The sequence below is a fragment of the Lissotriton vulgaris genome, chromosome 5, assembly GCF_964263255.1.
Source record: "Lissotriton vulgaris chromosome 5, aLisVul1.2, whole genome shotgun sequence".
Classification (NCBI taxonomy): Eukaryota; Metazoa; Chordata; class Amphibia; order Caudata; family Salamandridae; genus Lissotriton; species Lissotriton vulgaris.
This window is the reverse complement of record NC_141693.1, coordinates 1,613,830,459-1,613,855,592: the sequence shown is the minus strand read 5'-3', so window position 1 is coordinate 1,613,855,592 and position 25,134 is coordinate 1,613,830,459.

Sequence of the window (25,134 nt, the reverse complement as noted above, 5' to 3'; positions counted from 1 at the left end):
CAAAACTCAATCTCAGTGCCGCCAGAACGGCCGTGGTTCTCAACTGTTCTCGCCCACAAGGAACAAATATCAGTATTAACCAATCCTCTACGGCGAGGGGGACTCAGTGCAGTTCTCATCTATGTTTCCATTTTGAAGCTTTACAGTACACTCCATCTGATGGTTCTCTGCAGCTTGGGAAAAATTGTGTGTGCGTGGCTGGGTCCTGTTGAACAGCCTCCATCAACATTTAAGCTCTGTGCTATACAATAATACATTTGTATTTGTACACCAAGGTGTAGAAACGGATCGGAACGGGATCGGTAGAAAGGGGATTAACAAGGAAAAATAACAAATAAACCAATAGAAGAGAGTGCATGTCAAAACAGATGACTGAGGTATGTACGTTATTAAAGAGCAGGAAGGAAAATGGGGGGTGACACACAGATGAAGAGGGCACAGCCAACAGTGGGCGATGCATCACACCGGAACATAACATAGAAGGGGTAGCATACAGACATGGGAAGAATCTCAACCTGCATGGGAAGTAAAAGAAAAACATAATTGAACAGCTAACAAACAGTCCACAGTGAATAACCTATGTAGGAGTCAATTAAAATTGAAAACACAATAAACCAATGCATACAAGTCAACATAAGGAAGCGGAACCAGCATTGTTCATCAAAACCATCGAGTGAGATTTAATACTTTTCCTGATAGCAGCTGTATCATCAAAATTGGTAGCGTTGTTCCAAAATATGAATTTAAATTTGCACAGATTAAATAAGCCATATTGTGCATTTAAACCTTGCAGGATGACGTTTGAAGAAGTCTTTCTGTTGTTTAGCCATAGCCATATAGACATCTTGTGACAGAAAAGTTTTGCACCAGACCACGTAACATGCATTTTTGAGTTGGCTGCTTTAAGATCTTTCAGGAGAACAATGAATTCCCCCCCCAAAAAAATGATTACACTACATGGTTTGGAAGGACCAGCTAAAGAAAACTAGCAAGGGCTTAACCTGTGAGCATGCTGGATGCTTAAACTAATGTAATTAGGTAAGTCTAGAAGTTCCGCCAGCAATGAGGTCAAGAAGGAAATGGAATCTTAGCTTTCAATCCCTTTAGGAAGACCATAAAACTTAGGTTATTAAGTCTGTTCCTATCTTCTAGGTCAACAGTGCACTTCTTCACTAATATAACATCCTTTTCCTAGGCTGTAATTTTAGTAGATGCATGCTGTACGTCACTGGTACGTTGCTCTACCAATGGTATTCTAGACTCCATATTTAGCCATCTGTCATCAAGGATTTGAACGTGACAATTAGTTTCTTCAATAAATGGTCTTAAGGCTCGAATTTCCTCTAATTCAGTTTTTTAAGATACAGGATATGTTGACTTTGGCGGAGAAGGAGGAGGGTTAGTGTGATTTCAATGGTGCAAGGGCTGAAGCTGTTGAATGAGAAATGTCAAAAGAGGCACATGCTCTATACAGTAAAGTCAATGTAGACGAAGGTTAAGAGTCCGGTATGCTGATAGAAGGACCTTTACTTGAAAATAAATGTTTCTTACCTCTGCCCATTTATAACTTGGTCACACTTAAAAAATGAAACAAAGTCTAACAGAATATCTCAGTCAAAGGGCCCTTCAAGTTCCTCCAAGATTATATTTGGAACAAGGGTAACCTGGAAACCTTGTAAGTATGAGGCGGTGACTTCAAAGGATATTACCATATAAGGACTGTAGAAAGTCTGTAAGGCGAAGAAAAGCTATATTAAAGCATCATGTGTAGGGTTACAAATAAAGAAACATCATAAGAGCATCTTAGATGTTTTTAATATTACAAGTACCACGGGACCAAGTGAAGATAAGCAGAGGAGAAAGTGCTTATCACTGTGAAATTTAAAATGTCAGCCACAATGTTTCATATGACGTGACTGCTTCTAACAACTCCAGACTGCCATAAGAAACATTAAAAAGTAAAGAATGTAGGTCCGGAGGTATTCCGAAGCTAGTAGAATGCAGTTGCCCCAGCTCAACATGCAGGAAACCATATTACTTTTATTGGGTGTTTCGGCGTGGCACAGAGCCTCAGTCTGTGTAATTTCACTTTAGGGTATGCCTCTTATTGGTCATGAGGCCCTTTTGAGGGTTTCACCATAAGCTTTTCCACCTACAATTATTTTGTATATATTTGTACATTTTCTAGTAGTATTTAGCAGTGTATATAATAAAGTACTTTCCATATTCATAGGAAAAAGAATGAGCCGGACAGCAATTTCTTGTTTTGGGACCCCAAAAATGATACTTAGTTTGTGATCCACAGGATCTATTTTATAAGTATACTGAGAACTACATGGTTATGATGGAATTGTTTTCATGCTACTGCATAATATTACAATCGTTAAAATAATACTATATTATATCCGTGTCCTCAAGGCTAGATGAATTTAACCTTTTTCTTGTAGCAAAGTGTTTTTTGGTATAAAATGGGTTGCTAAAATCTAGAACCAAAAAGATTCACCTTTTATAATATACTTCCCAGCTGTCTATCAGTGTTTTCTTTGTGGACTATGTATGATGGGAGGACGGTGTACAACAATGGGCCAGAGGAATTCATGTCACTCAGTGTGGATTGGAATACTGGCATGTGCTCGTGCTCTGACAGTAGTTTCATAAGATCCCATCCTCCTCACACAATGTGCTTAAAGAGGTGATTGCTCTTTGTAGAGGGAGAGGTCCACTCTTTGGACACACCAGCGCTCTGACAGTAGCTTCATAAGACTCCATCCTCCTCATAGGATGTGCTAAAAAAGGTGATTGCTCTTTGTAGAGCCCACCCTTGAAACACAACCAATTGGTCCACCCCTAGCAACACTGATCACTCTATCATAAGAAAATGTTAATAGTAGAAACCTTCCTGTGTCAAAGCAGCCTCTGGATGCAGCAGGAAAGGATTCTCAACTCTCAGCCCTGGGACCATGTCTCAACTCTCCGTCAGTGGAAGTTGAAAATTAACTCTCAACATTTGGAGCTAACTGTTTAAATCTGGGTTATTAACACACAAAATGTGAGCCTTTACTATATGTAATACTGGGGCAAAATACCTTTAGTGGCGTCTGCTCACCAAAGCATTTCTGACTGTGTGTGCACAGATCTTTACTTACATCCACTCTATCTCTTTTTTATGTATATTCCAGCACTCTGAGGTATACATTTTTGGTGTAAATGTGTGAGGGGCAATGGGTAGTGATAGAAAAAATGAAAATATCTACTACAAAATTTGTATGCTAAGGGCATGTTTGTGCGCCACATGGCACCTTTACAAATGCCAAAAAGTGCATTTGTGAAAGAAATCGCAAATTGCCACCAACTTCAAGTTGGTGGTAATTTGCGATTTCTTAATGAGAAATCGCACAACTTGGGTGCTTCATACATAGCATTTAAGGAATCACAATTTGTGATTCCTTAATTGCTGACTCAAAATTAAGAAATCATAAATTTTGCGATTCCTTAATTTTGCGATGCGATTTTAATCATACATCGGATTTTCCGATTTTTTAGTTTTTGCGACTTACAAAACGGATGATACATATGCCCCTAAGTACACTACATAAAAAGAGGTATAACAAGGCTTACACATACCCAAGTGCTCATTGAGTGCACCTTTGACATCCTTAAGACATGCTTCAAATGTCTTGACCATGCAGTGGGACTCCTCCAGTGCTTCCCTGAAGTAGTTTGGAAGATTATTGTAGCCTATTGAGTTTTGCACATCATCACCATGTGACACAGAGTACATGTAGAGCATACCCCTGACCTGGGACCTTATCCAGGTTCCCTGGGTGGGACACAAAACAGAAATGTATGACCAACTAGTGGAGTTACATTTTACCTTAGCTTCTAGTTTAAATGCAGATTCACAATGTGGAACAACGTTGAGTCAATGTTAAATGGTGGATTATAACAGTCTACAAATGTCATCTTGAGACACTAATGTAGCAACACCATGATGTCATAACTACACTTGCAAGTCTCAATGTATCCACAAAATCATCCCTCGCCTATTCATATAAATAATCTATGTTACAACTACATTCATCATTTGCTCTTTTTACACTCTAAGTTCCAAATTTACCAAACTGCTTCACTGCTTTGCATGAAAAAGTTTTGGCAGTGCTTTGCACAAGTCATTTTATTCTGTTTAGTACCATATTCATTACCCAAAGATATGGTATGATGCAGAAAATGCTACTGTGCTGCAATAACATATCAAAAGGGGCACAAAGAACAGTAAAACGTTCAAAACACTCCACAAGCATTGCAAGCCAGCATAGAGGGGAAGGCACAAGCCAGGTAGCTACAAGCCAAGGGAGGAACACTAATGTGAGTACCAGGGAGAGGAAAATGAGAGTCAGCCAGGAAGAGGTGGTGATTCTGGTGATAGAAGTGACAAGAAATAGGAAAGATTAATTTGTTACATTTAAGCACCCATGGGCAAAAAAGGCAGATTTGTGGAAAGACATGCTTCATAGGTCAGTGTAATGGCATCAACATACATGACTGTAGTGAATATCACAAGATGTATTATATGATTATAAATACAGGCTAAAAGACAACCAGAGAGCTGCTGTGGCAACAGCCAATTTCCCACACATCCAGCAGAAGCTGCAGTCATGAAGTAGGAGGTGGAGTCAGTGATTGGACCTAGGATAGTCAGCAAACATGAAGGCACAGGCAATTTCCAAACTGGAAGATGCCAAAACATATCAGGGAAAGTAAAATGGTAACCCAAAACATGAAACAAATAACTCATGTAATCACACTCCATGGACAACCTTAAAGTTGTTAATCATCAGGGCGCTTGTTCACAGCACTCAAGCCAACACATGTGTAGGTCTAGTTCTTGGTACAGCCACTATATACAGATTCTGTGTCCAGAAGAGGACAGAGAACTGTGACCCCTCAGGATGGGCTGCGTGATACTCAGGCCTCATTAAAATTGATGTTGTAACCCACAGAATTTCCATTTCCAATGGTATACATTTAAGGCCTCATAACAAGTATAGTGGTCCATATGACCTCCCTACTCACGGTGGTGGTCCGAGCACTGCAACATTGCGGGCCTGGCCGCTGTATTAGGAGTGCAGCAATCAAACCACCACCGGCCATCACGCAGTGGTCAGGAGCACAAATATGCTGGTGGTGCGGCACCACCAAGCATATTTTGAGTGGCCTGTCCACTGCTCTTTTTAAGGCAGTAAGACCACCTTGAAAAGGGTGGTGGAGAGGCAACAAAGGGGGCCCTAACAGGGTCACTTGCTGTTCCTGGGCCTGGCGGTGCATGCAGGGGGCATATGTTGTCCCCCCTGGAATTACACCCCTGTTCCTGCATGGCCCTCATTTTCTGATGAAGGGAATAACCAGTCACATAGTTGCTCTGGGATTACTTCAAAAAGTTGCACAACACCATTGATGGCCTATTATACAAAATAGTGCCTATTTATTGAGTAAATTAAGACATTTTGAAGTCATGGTTTAGACTTTTACCTCAATCGTGGTGAAATACTCAGCATAAACAATAGATATTATGTTTTGGAAGGAGTTTTGAATGGGAATTTGTTTGCATTTAAATGCAATGTTTGTATGGTCCTGGTGTGATAGCTGATCCTTTTAGTTCTATTATGCAAATATGGTTCTGTTTTTCATGGTATACAATATTATTACTTTTTCAGTATTTCAAAATATTGTTTGTTTTTAGTGTTTGATACATGTTAGTATGTTGTGGTACATGCCTAAATTTTATTTTGCAAGGCATAAAATGTTACTGTTATACCAGAGAGAAACCTGTATGTATATGTTCCAGACCACCATATATGAATGCTGAATATCACATCAGATTCCTTTTGAGTACCTTGTAAATTGAAAATATATTTTCTTTGATATCATTGTTGTTTATTTGTATGTTATTTAGACCAAGTGTCCAAAAGTATATTTTGTGGGCTGTCAGAACACATTCTAGTCATGTGCATAAGGCTTATGTTGTTTTCATTACTTACATTGAAGTATGAGACAATTTTGCAGTCTGATATTATCGCGATATTATCGCTATAGTTATTGAGGTTGGCCTGTGTCACATGCTAATTTTTGCTTATGCTAATTGCCATGCATTTTGTATTGTAGAAAAGATGTACAATGTCATATGCAGTTGCATGTACATGATGTGAAGATTCTCTGTATATCAGGCAACATTTTGTTTGATAGGTGGTCCTGCAAAGTTTCATGAAAATGAGCTGGCCTCTCAAGCAGAAATGTGCATTTTTTGTGAGAAATGGGATTGTTGATTGAATCAGGGTTGACCCTGTTCAGGAAAAACCTACAATACCCACCAGGGTCAACACCAAAAGTCACTAAATTTACCTGTGCTTAACTCTTTGTTAGCTTGAAATAAAAGCAGTCAGGTTTTACATCAATGCAATGTGTAAAGTATTTAGGCAGCACACAAACATGCATAAAGGGAAAACACAACGCAAGAAAAATCCCACACCTGCTGAATAAAGTATATTGTAATAAATAATTTGACACCAAAATGATGACAATTCAATCAATTTAACAAGAGTAATGATTTTTGAAGTTTAAGGTAAAAACTAGTGTCCAACAGATTGAATTGTTAACCGTAGACATCTGCAAAAATAACAAGGTAATTTAGGGAAAGCTTAAATTGATCTCAGGCACTGGCAATCGCCTGGGCTGCACCCCAATCCATACTTTTTTGCCCACCATGCCACCTCGGTTTGGACTCAGCCATATGCAAATCAGCCTTGACCCTGCTCCTCATGGGAGCAGTCCAGCCTCAGCTGACAGGCCTGTTCCTCCCTGAACTGGAACACAAGCTACCTACGACCAGTTTTGCCCCAGTTAGGGCTCTTCAGCCAGGTACAACTTGGTTCCAGTGGCACAGTGAGCCCCAGACCCACATCTGGGCATACCCGGTGCATTTAAGGTGGCAAATGCAAAATCAACGAAGTGATGCATGGAATGCTTGAACTAATCTCAGCCACTTAAAATTGCATCCTAATTTGTTCTTTGGTCACCATGCCACGTCATTTGAGATCCAGCCATGTGCAAATCAGTCTTGAATCTGCTCCTCCTGTGAACAGTCCAGCCCAAACAACAGACATTTGCGTGCACGAGACCTGGTCAAAGTTGAAAAATATGACTGATGGCAAAAAATATGGCCAACGGAGCAGTTGAATGCGAAGAGTGGATTGGGCCAGGTCAGCGATTACATTTGTACTTAGAAGAAATTTAAAAGGAAATGTTCTGTGGAGGTAAACTTCAGCAGCTCAAGGCTGTAAGGGGTGTCTGAGGAAGGAGCGTTGTCGTCGGGAGCCGCTGGACAAAGTCACTATGAATATTTCTTCATTGGGACTTAGGGCCTGAGTTATAGCTTGGCAGGTGGGATACTCCATCACAAAGGTTACAGACATGCTGTCCCTCATATTACAAGTGTAGTATAACCTATGGCACTTGTATTACGGCAGATGGAATATTTCTCACATTTTTGACAAAGTATCCCATCTGCCAAGATCTGAATAAGGCCTAGGTCTCCTTTTTTAGAAATCAAAACCTCTAGCAGGAAAAAACTGCAGGCTGTAGCTGATGAGATTTCCTCGAGGCAGGATACCCCTTTGGTGAAGGACCACTGAACAGGATTTGCTGCTGTGCAGAAGAATGTAGCAGGAGCTCTCCTGGCCTGGCTTCAAGCTGGCTGCAATAATAATGGCGGGGTGACAAGTCCTTTGCGGAAGGCAGAGAGGGGCATATTCAGTAGCAAGTGAGGCTGTGCCCAGCTCCATTTCCAATTGTGCCAGTTGAAGGCCCATTCAGGCACACCTAATCCGACTACTGTGTGACTGTCAGGGAGGAACAAACAAAGACCTACTGTCACCGCAAGATAGCTGACATCCACAACAGCTTCAACACCCAGACAGACCCAACAGATATCAACACAACTGACTCTCCGCACACCATCGACCGCAACCCCTTGCTAGCCTGGGCCAATGTGAGCATTGATGACACAATCAAGACCATGAGCACAATCCACTCCGGCTACCCGTCAGACCAATTCCTGCACCACATCTTCAACAAAGCCAGCAGCTCCATCGCACCCCATCTGCGCAACGTCATCAATCTCTCCCTCGAGACCGCAACCTTCCCAGAGAGCTGGAAACACGCCGAGATCAACGCCCTACTCAAAAAACCCAAGGCAGACCCAAGAGACCCCAAGAACTTGGGTAAAATCCTGGAGGCATTTGTGGCGAATTGCCTAAGTACCTTTGTGGAAACCTCCCACCAACTGGACACCCAGCAAGCTGGCTTTAGGCCTCAACACTCCACCGAGTCTATTGCTCTGACCGTCCATGATGAGCTCAGAAAGGGAGCTGAGCAGAACATCTCACAGGCACTGGTGCTCCTGGATTTTTCGGCGGCGTTTGACACCTTCGACCACGCTGTCCTCCTCGATCGGGTCGAGAGCGCCGGCATTCGGGGCCCACCGCTGGAATGGATCTCCTCCTTCCTTCAAGACCGCTTCCAAGCCGACTGCCTCCCCCCCTTTGCCTCGGAAGGGAAACAACTTACCTGTGGAGTCCCTCAGGGCTCCTCCCTCTCCCCCTCTTGTTCAACTTGTATATCCTCCTCCTGATCTCTGAACTCCAGCAAAGATCAGTAGTTGTTTTTAACTACGCTGACAACCTACAGCTCATTTTCAATATTGACCCCTCCCCCTCCTCTGTGGAGAATGTTAAATCCACCATGACCTTCATCAGCACTTGGATGAACGCAAACCAGCTCATACTTAACCCCAACAAGACTGAGCTGGCCCTCACAGGGCCCCTAGGCAACCCCTGGACCTCCACCTTCTGGCTCCCTCCCTTGGCCTCCCTCCATCCCCTGTTAACTCAGTCAAGAGCCTAGGCATCACCATCAGTAGCGACCTCTCCATTAAGGATGGGCGTAGTTCGCGTAGCCGCACTCCGCGGAGCTACACAAAGTTGCTCTTGCACTCCGCGAACTACGCGTAGCTCCGCGAGCTTGCGTAGTAGCTTGCTCAACCCGTTCGCGAGCCGTTTTTCTTCTTCGGGAGCGCGGTGCGCGTGTTCGGGGCGCTGCCTGCATGCTCTGGATGTGAAGCGGGCAAAGTTACCCATGAAGTGGGCTATGGGCGCGGCCATCTTGTTTTTTCAATTGTCCCGTCCATGCTCGTGAGTTACTCTGTGCCAGATTGCAGTTCTGCGTGTTCGGCAACTCGATCTTACCGACAAGCATCTCGCTCGTCCTAATGACCTGATCGCGCATCCAAATGACGTTATCGCGTTCGCACAGTCGGGCGGGATTGTGCGGCAGGGTTTACAGGGTTTACATGCGACCCGGAAAGATCATTGAGAAAGCGAAGGCATAACCAAGGTAAGACATTGCCGCACGTGCGAGAACGTTATTGAAGACGCGAGAACTACTCTACGCTGCTGATTGCGGAGTATTAGGAGCGCGGAGTTGCCGAAACTCCGCAAACTCCACGAACGGAGCGTAGTTCTTCGCCCAGGCTTACTCTCCATGAGCGCTAAATTCAACTCAGTGGTCTCTACCTGCTTCTTTCATCTATGTCGAATTAGGAAAATTAGGAGACTGCTGTCACAAGAAGCTCTCATTCAGGTCACCCTGGGACTTGTCATGTCCCGCATTGACTATGCGAATTTGTTGTATGCTGGCATACCTGCGTACCAATCTCACCGACTTCAACTCATTCAGAACCAAGCAGCCAGACTTATCTTTAGGCAGCCCAAATTCTGCCACACCAAACCCCTCCTCAGGAACCTTCAATGGCTCCCGGTGGACCAACGCAGGGAATTCAAAGTGTATGTCAATTCTATCATGGAATGTGGCAGGCTTACCAAACAAATTTGCCTGCCCAGAGTGGGGCACCTTTGTGGACGGCAGTGATATTTGTGTATTTCAAGAAACCTGGGCTAGGGAGGATCAATATAGAGTTGGTTTTGCAGCATATAATATTCCCGCACGGTGGGGAGGCAAGGGACGCCCATCGGGGGGGTCTCACCATTTGGGTTGGCCTACACTTGGGCTGCTCGGGTGAGACTATCCCGACCCACTCCGATGATATTCAGTGTGTTCTCTTGTCCTGGCAAAACCTTTACAAACCTGCCATCGTAAATGTTTATTCACGCTCGACAAGTGTGGCAAGCGAGTCAAAAACCATTGAAGAGTTATCATTCTTCCTTGGCTACCTTGGCAGAGATATACACTATTTGGTTGCCGGGGACCTAAATTGCCACTATGAGCCACTTAATGGCCTAAATGATGGAGCCCTGATGGGTGAGGATGAACACTGGGGAATCCCGCCTTGCCAGTCCCCACATCCGAAGTCGTGGTCCCCTCTGGCCATTCAGATCAAGACCCTAACTCTGATTAATTCTATCAGGGCTGATGACGGCTTAAATGCCAGAAACCGGTCCTCGGAAGCTTGTTTCTGGTCCAGGGAATGCATGGCGTGGCAGTTCGGGCTGGACTGTTCCCATGAGGCACAGGGTCAGACTGATTTGCATATGGCCATGTCTGAACTGGGGTGGCAGAGTAGGCCAAAGAACAGTGATGGATTAAACCCAGATCTGTTGACTAGGTGTGAGTGTTTGATTGGTTCAGATGCTCCGTCCATCACCACCCCCTTTTGTACCGCTTTGTTCGCCATAAGTTGGCAGGGTATGCTCAGACGTGAGTCCCTTGCTCACTTTGCCACTGGATTCAAGCAAGCCGGGCTGAAGACGGCTGAAATGCCAGAAACCGGTCCTCGGAAGCTTGTTTCCGGTCCAGGGAAGGCATGGTTTGGCAGTTCGCGATGGACTGTTCCCATGAGGCACAGGGTCAGACTGATTTGCATATGGCCATGTCTGAACTGGGTGGCAGAGTGGGCTAAAGAACGTGATGGATTAAACCCAGATCTGTTGACTAGGTGTGAGTCTTTGATTGGTTCATATGCTCCGTCCATCACCACCCCCTTTTGTACCGCTTTGTTCGCCATAAGTTGGCAGGGTATGCTCAGACGTGAGTCCCTTGCTGACTTTGCCACTGGATTCAAGCAAGCCGGGCTGAAGACGGGTGAAATGCCAGAAACCGGTCCTTGGAAGCTTGTTTCCGGTCCAGGGAAGGCATGGCTTGGCAGTTTGGGCTGGACTGTTCCCATGAGGCACAGGGTCAGACTGATTGGCATATGGCCATGTCTGAACTGGGGTGGCAGAGTGGGCTAAAGAAAGGTGATGGATTAAACTCAGATCTGTGGACTAGGTGTGAGTGTTTGATTGGTTCAGATACTCCGTCCATCACCACCCCCTTTTGTACCACAATATAAAATAAAGCAAAAAAATCCCTATTTACAAAATGTAATAAAAAAGTAGGTATTGTATAAAGGAAAAAAACACATCATTAACACTTTGCAAAACTATTTGCAAAAAACAGATTGTGGACTTTCTGAAACAACGCAAACAAATTAATTATAATGTATAACTACTAGAAAATAATAGCACCATTGTTATGTTTATTAGAAAAAAATAATAAGTGTTTATGAAATATTTTATATGTTTTAAAAAATTAGCACAACATGCATATGAAATGATCAAACACTACAATCACATTTTCAATTTTCAAATTCTATTTTTGAATTTCTAAATTTTTTAAAATATAAAATTATAAATAAAACTTGAATCTAAAGTCTACAAATTAAATAAAATGTATATATATCTATATTTAAAAAAATCTCCCCATCCTTTTCTCCATAAACCCAACATTCCCTATCTAAAATCTTTATCAAAAGTATATTTTAATCTTAAATTACATATGATTACAATTTAAAATCAAACATGAAAAACATTAAACTTAAGTTTTAAATAATCATCCCCTTATTCAATTTACTATCTAAAATAACTTAAATAACATGAACATTTAACAAATATATTGTAAAAAATTTCATTTTCTGCAAAAATATTTTGAGACAATATATTTTACAATGATATTCAATCCAAAAACAATATTCTTACCTTCGACATTTACATCCACATTATGATATTTTAGTAATCATATTTTTTGAGAAATTAAAATTTGAAAATGCAATCTCAAGTTGATATCGTGATGGCAATTTCATGATTTTCTATGGTTCTTTCAGTTCTGCTCTTCTATGTTTTAGAATGTTTCTAAATGGGAGTGGGACTACTGAGGTTTTTCACTCATGCTGACAATGTGTTCTCAAACGTCCGAAACAGCAAAATTGCATACACCACGTGTTATTATGGAATGATTAAGCCATTTACACAGTCATGTTGTTTCTTTGATGAGTATATGTCACGTCCTATTGTAACTGCAAGATGTATATGAACTTCGGTTTCCTTACCCTCATCAGTCTCTCACACAGTACATATACAGGGAAGCTAAGCTATCAATATATCAGATTCATTATCCATGTTCATCTTCCCTTTCATTATATACATTCACAAATTCTACCTTTATCTTCCTCGATTATATGCTGTAGTTAGTTACCAGTCATTGTGGACGGCAATAACAATGACTGCTGTAAATGGAAGGCAGTCCCTTAAAACTTGCTATCATGTTTCCACCCTTGTTTCTATAGTGGTCACAGCAGCCAGCCATGATGGCCACCTATGTCAGTGGTCACATAATCAGGGGGTCTCCAAATGGTTGATCCAAGCCTACTAGTAGCTCACAGGCTGCCAATGAGCAGCTCGCAGAAGATAATCACCTGTCAGCAGGTTTATAAATATATAGCTGCCCCACTTATAAGACAGCCGTTTAAAACAAAACACTGTGGCTGTTTGTGTGAGGACTCAGAAGTAGACAGTGCAAGGTAATGAAGCTTACCCTCTTCGCAAAATGCCTTCTTTACTTCTTTTTCTCCTTTCTTTTTGCTGTATATTTCCTTCTCTTTCTTTTTCCTTGCTTCCATGTTCTTTTTTCATTCTCAATTTCTTTTATTACCTCTTTCCCATTTCCCTTCTTATTTCTCCTTTCTTTCTTACTTCCCCTTTTTACACTTCCTTATTGCCCTCCTTTGTTGTGCATTCTTTTTCACTTTCTTTCCCATTCTTTAATCCTCTTGTCTTGATTTTACTCTAGCTGTTTTTTCTACTTTTGTTATTTATAATTTATATCCCTACTTTTCCCCTTTTCCCCATTTCCCCATTTCCTCTATTTTTCCCTTTCTTGTTTCTATCTTAATTTTTCTTCACCTCTTTCATTCTCTTTTTTCCTTTTTTCTCTACTTCTTTATAATCCTTTCTTCTTCACCTTTCATTAATGTTTCCTTTGTTATTTTATTCTTTAATTTTTCTACCTTTTCTCTTTCTCCTGTCAACATTTGACTTCCTTCCTCTCTCTTGATTTTTCTCCTTTCCTTCTCTATTTCCTTTCTTTTGTACTATGTCTTCCTATATCCTGTTCTTTCTTCCTCTGCTTTTTTCTCTTCCTCTTTTCCTGCTTTCTTTTAATTGTATCTTCTTTCTTGATTGCCATCTTTCTTCCTCTGTTATTTTGTCTCTGTTTTTTTCTTTTCCTGGTTGTATTTATGTCTTGTCCCTTTTCACCTTTCTTCCTCCACTGCTATCCTTACCTCTATGTCTCTTCTTCCTTCTGTGTTTTTCCTATTGTCTCTTGTATTTTTTGCTTTCCCTTTCTATCACTTAGGTGTACCTTCCCTTAATTTCCATCCTTTTTACATTCTTCTATTTTCTTGCCATCTTTAATTTCTCGGTTTTGCTCTTCCTTTTTTTCTACTTCTTTTGTTGGTCATTCCTTACTCATCCCCTTTAATTTCTTTCACTATTTCTACCTTTTTTATCTTCTTTAATTTCCTAAACGTCTTTCTTTATGTATCATCTTTCTTTTGCTCCTTTCGCTGTTTATTTTTCAATCTACCGTCATGGTTTCTCTCCTTTATTTTGTTATTTCCAAATCATTTTGCTTTATTAATTTGTCTTCTCTTTCTCTCTTGTCTTTTTCACTCATTATTTCCTTTCTGTGTCTAACATTCTGTTCTCTCTTCCTCTCTTTTTTCTCTCATGTTCTGGTTCTGTTCATGTTTCACTCTCTATTTATCTTTCTTCCTTTTAATGTCTCAGGAGCAAAAGGACAAACCTGATCTTCATTGACCATAAATGTAGTTTTTTTCAATATGGCTACTGTGTTAATAATACTGTATTAATAATGTATACTGTATGCTCCCTGTAGCAGGAATGTGGAATTCTAGTAGCAGTGCTTAAATAACTTAGCTCTTTGTACATTTATCGAATCCCATTATTAGGCACTAACTCACAACAAATTTCAATGACCAGAAGTAGCTCTCGTTATAGTGAAGGCTGAGAACCCCTGCAATAGACAATGCTCATGTTGTACGGATATCCTCGAACACAATCATCCTTGGTAACAAAATGATGGTATTACACAAGATTACGCGGTAATAACAAAAGTTTTGCACTGACCTATTGTTCACTGCATGCCAGTATATTTTACCCCTACAAGGGTGAAATGACACTATTTACCGCAGGTATGTCACACAATGTCAATTTGAAGACTGTCTTGCCCACATTTAGGCACTTGTGCCTGCACACTGCAGCAGTTTTATCACATCTAATTTTCATGCATTGGGTTTCACACAAATTATAAGGTCAGCTCAATTATGTTCTACTTTCTCACTATGTGTTTCAAATGAGCGGTGCCTACGACTATGGTGGCAACCCCAGTCTGTCATTTCATGGAATGCATAAGAAAATGCTGTATATAGCACTATTTTTGTGGGATGGAGGATCAGTTCTATTTCATTATTGTTTTTTTTAAAGGCTCTGTAAGTATTCAAATCAGTTCCTTTGTTGTGGCGTCTTTTTTAAGTTTAATGTTTTTTGTTATTTTTTAAGAAAATGTGTTATTGTGATGTTTCTCAGGTTTTTAGGATATATAGGGGCCTAGGGTGAACTGTATTTTAAATATATTACGTGTGGGTGACGAACTCCGTTCCTCCAGGAGAGTTCAGAGATTTTTGCCACGCCACAAAACTCTGACTACTGCCGGCGAAGCGGAGTTTACTGGCCCATGCTCAACCCCATTTGAATATAAGTTAAATGGGAATTGTATTCCCACATTTCTTTGTTAAATCTCACTGTGATCCATTCTCAAAGATGCCATGAGTCACAAGTGTTATCAAAGGTGCCACAAAACTTATTTTTTTTAAGTTGGAAAATAATGTTTTATTGAGCTAAAGCTGCACTCATAACACAATGAGAAACAGCATATTCTTTGAGCATACAATCACAGGTTTGAAAAACATCAAACTATCAGGAAGAAATAGTAATGATTACACAGCTATAAAGAACATTCTATAAAAGATCTAAGGGCACAAAAAAAGATCAATTTTGTTAACAAAGAAAAAGTCACTGAGATTTAGGCACTTCTTCAATTCGGGGTTTGTGTATTTGTGCTTCACGAGCAGACTTGTCTAAACAAGAACTAACTGGTAGCCATAAAAGGTATCTTTCAATAGCTATTGTAACAGGGTACACATATACTCTATCTAGTCAGTGGTAGTAACACACACCATACCACCATACTTAAAAGGATACTTGAGACGTATCCTTCCAAGACTTAGCAATTTGTTGAAACGCGACTGCAAGAAGTAAATCTACCAGATGAAAATCTTTGAATTGAGATCACCAGTTGTTGGGGGTACTAAGGAAAAGATTAATACAATTAAAAGGGGTTTGTGTATCAAAAATAGAGTTTATCTGCAGCAAACCTTCAACCAGAAATCATATATAAGGGGGCATTCAAACAACATGTGTTTAACAACTTGGCTGTGGCACGAATTCTGCTGCGGTGCTGGACATTCCATTCTTGTGCATGGTTCAGACGGCTCCCTGCCATCGTGCGCATATGCCCACTGTGACTCATAATGGCCGGGGCCATCATGAGCACCGGAGGGGTTAAGATCTGCCGAAGGCTGAGACAACGACCAGCAGTTGAAAGGGACGGTAGAATACAATTTATGTAATTTAACTGGTGTAATTAATAGTGGATTATAGACAAAAAACAAGGTTTGAGTTGTATTAGCTGCTCTAGAAGACTTTCTTATTATGATCCAAATTGTATTCCAAAAAGAAGTGGGGAAAGTGGCCTGCAAGTCAAGCTCCGAAAGATGTTCTACTTCTGTTTTATCTCTTTCTTCAGGTACAAGAGTTAAATGTTTATATACTTGAGATGTGGATAGTAATGTATCTGGCAACTGGCAAAGAGGAGAAGGTGGGGAAGATGATATCTGTTCAGGAGAAAGTTTGTGATAAGCTGTTTGAGTTGCCAAAACAGGTAGTCTATATTGTATATTTATATGTGTCTGGAAGGAGTATAGTGACGGCACTACCGAAAAGGGCAGAGAAGTACCATTGTGGCAGAACTGAAAAACCCACTTTAAACCTTTAGAATACTAATCCCTCCAAAAAAGTATTCTATTGTTTCTTTAAATTGAAGTTTTGTACCAAATTGATGAGTTTAAGAGTTGATCACCGGGGGGTTTATAATAAACAAAAATGGGGGAAAATATCTTGCAAGTATTCTTTAAAATCGGAAGAGACAAGTATGTGGGTCTGTAAGACAAACACTCCACCAAGGAAAATGGATTCAAAAAGGATTTCTCCAGATCCGTCCATAAGGGGGAGGGCACAGAAGGATTATCCTGTTACAAAAAAGAAGATTGTTTAAGACAAAAGGTTAAATGATATTTGTAGAAATCCGTAAAATTGACTCCCCTCATATGTTTTAGTCTTTTAAGTTTACAAAGAGACATCCTAGATTTCTTGCCATTCCATAAAATGTTAGTATAAAATTGGCAAGAAGCTTCCCGCTAGTGTGTGGTGTGGCGCTTCAATGCGTGTTCACATGGCTTTGTGTATAAGGTCAGAGAGCGAGCATGGCAGCAGGTGAGGACAAAGCAGCCCCCTGGTCACAGGAACTACACAGGGTTGCTTTCGAGAAACTCAGGGATTCAAAGACCTCCCTCAAGTATTACTGCTAATTTCCGACGGCAGATATGGGGTTAAAGCACACTTTCCCAGCCTCGACCGCGCTCAATAATGTTTTGGGCTGATTAAAACGTTACTGAATTTGAGCTTCAACTCGGGCACCTGCTTGCTTGATTTATGTCTGTAAGAGCTTCCTGTTGAGGTTTAATTTTTGTGACAGGAGCCCCGTGCCAGAATGAATAGTTATCCACGAAGATGCCACCGTTTTGTGCAATACCTCTACTCAACTGGAGAACTTTCTACTGGCTAATCCGTAAGTGCTAACTCGTTGGGTAATGATAGTGCTTTTCCTACACTGCAGCTGCGTAAAGGGCAGGAAGATTTGTCTCCACTGACCATGTGTGCCAAAATGCGCAGAGGTCCCTTGAGTGAGCTGTCCATCATAGTTGGGATCGGGAAAGGGCGGGAAGACGTTTGATACCACTAGTGTGTGGTTCGGGGCTTCAATGCGTGTTCACATGCCTTTGTGTATAAGGTCAGAGAGCGAGGAGGGCAGCAGGTGAGGACAAAGCAGCCTCCTGGTCACAGGAACTACATTGGGGATTGCCCTCGAGAAACTCAGGGATTCCAAGACCTCCCTTGAGTGTTACTGCTAATTTCCGACGGCAGATATAGGGTTAAAGCACACTTTCCCAGCCTCGACCGCGCTCACTAATGTTTTGGGCTGATTAAAACATTACTGAATTTGAGCTTCAACTCGGGCACCTGCTTTATTTATATCTATAAGTGCTTCCTGTTGAGGTTTCATTTTTGGCACACAGGAAGCACTTACAGAGTTAAGGCAGGTGCCTGAGTTGAAGCTAACTTTGTAACCATTTTAGAATGGCGCCAGCAAGCTGCCAGAATTGAAGTTGCAACTTACAAGTAAGCAACTTCAACTCTGGCAGCTTGCCGGCGCCATTCTAAAATGGTTCCAAACTTAGCTTCAACGCGAGCACCTGCCTTGTTAACTGTGCTTCCTGTGGGCCAAAAAAAGAAATCCGCCCGAGAGCAGATTTGCCGATTTTTTGGCAATTTTGCGCGATTCGCAGATCGTGAAATTGCCGAAAATCCGCAAATTCCGCGAGCGGAATGGACTTTTGGCCGCACTTAGAGTTAAGTGTCTTTAATTTAATGGCCTCTGATTTCCATTTCTGAGAAACAAACATAATAATAAAGGTTCTAGAGGTGGCTTTGAAAATATCCCAAACCACCTGAGGGGACAGATCAGGGGATTCATTTTATTCAAATAAAGTATGGGCAAACTGTTCAAAAGTGTGTGTAAACTGCAAATCTGACAGAAGAGAGTTATTAATCCTCCACCGTCAAGTTCCCTGAAAATGTGGAAGAAGTTCCAGGCCCAGAGTTACAGGTACGTGATCAGATATCAATATGGATCCTATATACGAGTTGGTAACTCATTGACTAAGAGCATTGGAGATAAAAATATAATCTATTAGAGACTAAGAAAATAAACAGGGGAAAATAAAGTGTACTCTTGAAGTGTTGGATTGCATAGTCTCCATGCATCAACAAGAGATCTTTGTGATATGGTTGCTTTAAATTGAGAATGTATGTGTGAAGGTATGAAACTAGTTTTGGAGTGTCTGTCTAAAATAGGATAAAAAACATGTTGCAAACACCACCAACAATCAAATAATCATCAGTAAAATCCATCAATGTAATGAATGCTCCTGGCCAAAAGGATTTATCTGGATTAGTAGGTGCATAAAAATTAACAATAGTTACAGGAATTTAGTCAGCAAGTAAGGAAACTGAGACCCTTCTGCCATCACAATCATCATCTTGGGTAAGAGTTTGTATGTTAAGACGCTTATGATATAAAATCGCTACCCCATTGTGTTTTCCTGAGCCTGTAGAAGCAAAAACATGACCAACCCATTGTCATTTAAGTTTAGAGACTTCTGTGTCTGTGATATATTTTTCATGTAGCAAGATAATATCATCATTTAAATTGGAGATATGAGATGAAACCCTCTGACATTTTATGAGTCCCTAAACCTTTAACATTCCATGAATTGATTCTCTAAACCATCTATAACACAGTAATACATCAAAAGTATCAAAATAGGTGATAATAATTGGTGTTTTGAAAAGACAATACAAATATGATCAAAAGTAACCTTGAAAGTGTAATATTATAGCAGAGTTAATTGCAGATGAAATAAAAATGAAAGTTCTAAGGATAGAGAAAGAAGAGAAAGGAGTACTAGATTGATAGGCAGAAATATAATCAACAAGCATTTACAATGCAATGGTCTCGGCAGTATTATAGGTAGAGCTATTGGTATTGCTCATTATTTTTTTATCTTGTTTGTATCCCTAAATAAATGGCATTGTCATTTCTATGGGCATTAGCTTTTTTTTGCATATGCGATACCTATTGCATTAGCAGAGAGAGAGTGAGGTAGTGAGATAGAGAGAGAGTGAGGTTTTGAAATAATAGAGATTGAGGTATTGAAATAGAGAGAGAGTGAGGTAGAAAGAGAGTGAGGTAGTGAGATAGAGAGAGTGAGATAGTGAAAGAGTGAGGTAGTGAGAGACAGGGATGTTGTGAAGTAGTGAGATATAAGCATAGAGTGATGTTGTGATTTAGTGAGATAGAGAGAGAGGTAGTGAAAGAGAGAGTGAAAGTGAGTTAGTGAAATAGAAAGTGAGGTAGTGAGAGAGTGAGAGAGTGATTGAGGTAGTCAGTTAGAGAGAGAGGGAAGTTGTGAGCTTGTGAGCTAGAGAGTGAGGTAGTGAGAGACTGAGGTAGTGATGTTTTGAGAGAGAGAAGTTGTGAGATAGTGAGGTAGTGAGATAGATAGAGTGGAGTAGTGAGCTAGAGAGAGTTATGTAGTGAGAGAGAGAGTACATAGAGATGGGGTTGGAGATGGTGAATGATGAGCAATATCGAGCAGCACTTAGATTTATCATATATACATAATAACAGTGACGGGTGCATTTAAGCCAATGTTTGTAAAATGAGTCTTTCCTTGAACTAGTTTTATAAGAGTGAGCGAATTTCAATAGGGAATGTATTGTAGAGATGCGAGTAACTGAAAGGAGCACGACCTAGATGCTGCACTGGCTGAGCGTCTGTTCCGGATATCACATACAGATATAGGATTACAGAGAGGCACTGAAGACAGGATCAGTAGTCTTGAAGGCGGAACCGTGAGGTAGGTGTGTATCTAGAAAGGACAAAGACAATTATTGTAACGAAATTTAGAACTTTATCTAGCGGGGTCAAATGTTTTTGGGAGAGACCTATTGATAAAGCATCACAGTAGGCCAGTTTATTAAGGACCAGTGAGGATAATTGTGTATTGGGTATGTGAACGGAAATGTTTGAGGGTATTTTCTGTGTATTCAGTAACTTAAATCCAACTGCTATGGCCTTTTGGTTATGAATGTATCCATGGTCATTGAAGGGTTGAAATGTAGCCATAGGTTTCTGGCTGAGGGTTCTGTGGTAATGAAGCCAGTGAAAAAGTGGTTAGGGTAGGGGATGAACGCCAGTCTTGAGGCAGTGAGAAAGTCAATTATTTCCATTTAACATCGATCATTGATCTACCACCCATAGTGGATGCAGAGATAGAGTCAGGAGGGAAACTGTGAAAGATGTAGCTGAATGAGAGTTGATAGTGGGAAGGAACAGGTGATGGAACTGTGAGGTGGCTTTATTAGAGATATGGTTAAGAAGTAAACTGGGAAAGAGGAGACTCGATGTAGAAAAACTGTTAAAATGACGAGTATGACATGAACGCTGGAGGTTAAAGGAAGATGTGGAAGGAAGGCGATAAGAAGGTAGCAGCTCTGGATGTGAGAGGTATACTGAGGCATAGGTGTGGCTGATAGACATGGCGAATGAAAGAGAAATGGGATCTGATGTAGGTATAAATGGAGTCTCTATTTTAGAAATTGTGCACTAATTTTAGAGTTCATACTTTTATTGATGTATTTCCTGTGACACCACAAGGGTTAGTGGTCACCTGGCATTCCTTCCTGGAAGACGTCAAAGGCCATAAGATGTCACCTCCTGTGATGGAATGGGGTAAAAGGGCGGTGATGTCTCTTAGGCTACCCCTAGCCTTTTAGTGAATCTACATCCATGCACCTCAGGCACATCAAAGTTGCATCTAAATCGATCCCTTCAAAAAAGTTTCGTTTTAAAATGCATTTTCAATTTGTGTTGATGCAAAAATATGTTCTTTTGTATTTGAAAACGTAAGTATCCTTCCATTAATCTGTCAGAATGCGAGTTCTGTACAACTGCCTCGTCTGGGGCGAGCTTGACTCCAATCATGGGTGACCTTAGAAAATGTCACATTTAAATGCATTGGAAAATGATGGATCCTGCCAGCAGTCGAGGAGCAAGCCCTGGACTGAAGATGACGCTCCCTCGCGATGACTGAAACTCGACGTCCACTGCACGTGCCAGCGCGCTGGGACCTGTCAATTTCATTCCCTGACCCCTTGATTGCTTTCTTCGTATTTCTTGTCCTTCCTTAATTTCATGGGAAATTGATTGTGCACTATGAATAATAAAGACAGGGAGATACGTGGAATGGTATGATTTGCTTCGAGAGGAAGTTCGCACTGGGTCAGCAGCTGCATTTCCAAGGGAAGTTGAGTCTTTGCGCCCATCCGACCTCTTCCCCGCCGACAGATTTCTATTTTGTGACGCCAACGTAAGGAGAATATATATTCTTTTTTTAAGTGACTGGGATGCAACAGAGGCCGCTACAAAAGAAGGCACCGGGGATTTCAAAGGCTTCACGAGGCATTTTAGGTAAGTGGCGCTGTTACATACTACGGAATTAAATACAAACAAGCAGTGGCGTAGCATGGTCGGGTGGAATCCCGCCGCGGCCGCCCCGGAAGTCAGGCACGGTCGCCTGTGACGGGGCGGGGCCACGTCCAGACCGGAAGAGGAGGCAGGCGGAGTCCCATGCGTCTCGCGCCCGGGGCTCCTGTGAGCTGTGTGGAGCCCCGGGGCCGCGCCAGCAGGAGGTTGGGCGCCGCGTGCTGAGAGCAGAGTCCCCGACATTGGCCAGGTAAGTTCCAAAAGGCTGGGGGGGCTTGGTGCACTTGTGTGTGTGTATGTGCGTGTATGCTCGTGTGTGTAAGTATGTGTGCGACGGTGACGGCGGGGGAGGGAGGGAGGGCCTCGGTGCACTTGTGTGTGTGCGCGTGTGTGTGTATGTGTCAGGGGGGGTGTCTCTGTATGTATGTATGTGCGTGCGTGCATGGGCGCTTGTGTGTGTGTGTATGCGCATGCGTGTGTGGTGCTTGAGCTTCCCAGGAGACAGCGCCTGGCCACAGCGCGCGTTCCAGTTTCAAATCGGCTCGAAGGATGCGCGTGGCCGAGACTGTCTCCTGGGAAGCACAGTCGCTAACAAAAGATCTCGGCGGAGACGCGCTTCCGCGCGTTTAGCCGAGACCTAAAAACGAGAAGAAGAGGGAAAGGAATGAAAAGAGAAAAAATAGAAAGAGAAAAAACAGAAGGGATAGAGTTGAGAAGGAAGACAAATATACAAACCATATACAAGATGCAAAAAAATTACATACCAAAAAACACTCAAATTTTGAGGATGGTGGTGCCACAGAAGGAAACGGTACATCGAGCGGAGCTTCTGGAACAGACTCGAGAGGCAGCCGATATACCATCAGACGGATGAAAAATCACATGTATGTCTATGAAAAGGGTTGTACCTAATGAAGAGAAAAAAGAGAACAAGTTACACAAGAATTAACAGAAACAATATAAAAAACATATAACCGGGACAATATATTAGACTACTGATAGACAATAAAAAAGTTAAATGGTGGATCTAGTAACTTACATATCCTACAGTCTGCAATTGTCCAAAAATCGTTGAAGAAGATAAGGATCCTAATAGAACGTAGACTTATTTTCATATGTAACCTTAAAAAGGCAAGGATGAATAGGGCCAAATCTGGCATTGCTAGTCCAAAGCGCTGTTCTCTAATACAAAAACTGCTTTCTTCTATCTCCTGTTGCTTTGGCACAGTCTTCTGAAAATAAAAGAGTAGAGCCTTGCCAGAAGATCCTTCCTTTGACTTTAACTGCTTGTAAAACTTTCAACTAGTTATTCTAAAAAGTACAGTATTACTCTTCAAGGTTTACTCGAAGAGGCCATCGATTGTGGAACATGACCTAAACAATGAGCCTGCTGAATGTTCAATAATGGGGATTCCGGATTATTGAAAAGTTTTGAAAGAAAGGATTGAAAAAAGGAGAGGGGATTAGTGCCTTCAAGTCCCTCTATTAATCATAAATGTGTAGGTTATTGCATCTGCTGTGATTTACAAGATTTTTAACCTGTTTTTCAAGGTGCAACATCTGAGACTGCCTAGAGGGAACTGTATGGCTTAAGAGCCCGGATTTCCTCAAAAATTAGTTCTATCGAAATTGGGGGTGAAGAAATGGTTCCCAAAGGCGGGTATTTTATTGGTCTCTTCACAGATGAAAGTGTCAACATGCCAGGTGACTTAGATGTCACTTCGGAGGTAGGTAGCTGTTGGACTTGGCCCTTTTTGCAGGGTCTTCCCTGAACTTATTGCCTTCCTCCTGTATTTTTTCTGACCTATTGTTTGTTGGCTGTTTTATGACTCTGGGCAGTTTACCACTGCTGATCAGTGCTAAAGTGCATATGCTCTCCCTATTGTAAATTGATGTATAGATTAGTGACTCCATGATTGGCTGGTTTTGACTTGTCAGACACTCGTACAGTGCACTACATGTGCCCAGGGCTTGTAAATCAAATGCTGCTGGTGGGCTTGCAGCACTGGTTGTGCCACCCACAGAAGCAGCCTGTAAAAGTGTGTCTCAGGTCTGCAATTGTATACAGTCTGGTACTGCCATGTTGACTGGGCAAGTGCACTCACTTGCCAATCCCTAAACCTTCCCTTTTCTGCATATTAGTCACCCCTATGGTAGGCCCAAGGGCAGGGTGCATTGTAGATAAAAGGTAGGACATGCCCTGGTGTGTGTGGCATGTCCTAATAGTGAATAACAACCATTTACCTTTTCACTATTGCAAAGCTACCTGTTCCAGATAGGCCAGAAAGGGCAGTTTGATTATAGCACCTTATAATCCTAACTGACTCAGGGAACTAGGTAGAAATTCGAGTTTAGTATGCCTGAACTCAGAATGATAAAATACATCTTTCAGTGAAGTTGGTTTTAACATTCTGTGTTTGAAAATGCCAATTTTAGAAAGTGGGTATTTTCTTGCCTAACTGTCTAAGCCTGCCTCTGCTAGGTTGTGTATTCCTTGTCTGGAGTTTGAGTGACTGGGGCTGGGGTATTTCAGGAGACAGGGTGAGTCAGCACAGGACTGAATAGAGCTATCGGCATGTAGATGGGTGGGAGGATTTACACCTGGGACCTGAATAGGGCTGGATCTGCCTTCCACACAGCTGGCTCCACACCTTGTGGTGTGTCTGATGTCTCTGGCCAACACTGTCAAAGGAAAGAAAGAGTATTGTCAACAAAGTGCTCCAGGATTGCACAGAATTGGTTTGGACTGTGTACAGTACCCTCTGCCTTCAGAGAACAAAGGATTTGCTAGTATAAATATTGGGACCCAGACCCAAGAACTTTAGATCACTTTTGGGAAACAAGAAGAACCTTTGCTGAAGAGAGGAACCAGAAAAACTGAGGAGGAGACTATGCCTAAGCTCAGTGCTCTATGGGTGATTGGCCTGCAGTGGTTGCCTGACTGCCAAAGAAAGGAGAAAGGACTTTGTGATACTTTCAAATCAACTTGAAAAGGATCTCCAAGTGTTTGAGATAGAGCTTCCCTCCTGCTGAAGTCTCAGGGACAACATACTTCACCAAGCAGCTCCCCTGCCTTCCCTTGCTGGGAATTTAAGTTCCTGCTGATGAGCTGGGCGCTCTTGCCCGCTCCCTGAATGTGCACTCGTTTTTCCGGTTCTTGTGCAAGCAGAGCACATGAAACAAAGCAATGTCCACCAACTGTTTTGCAGACCGGACCTG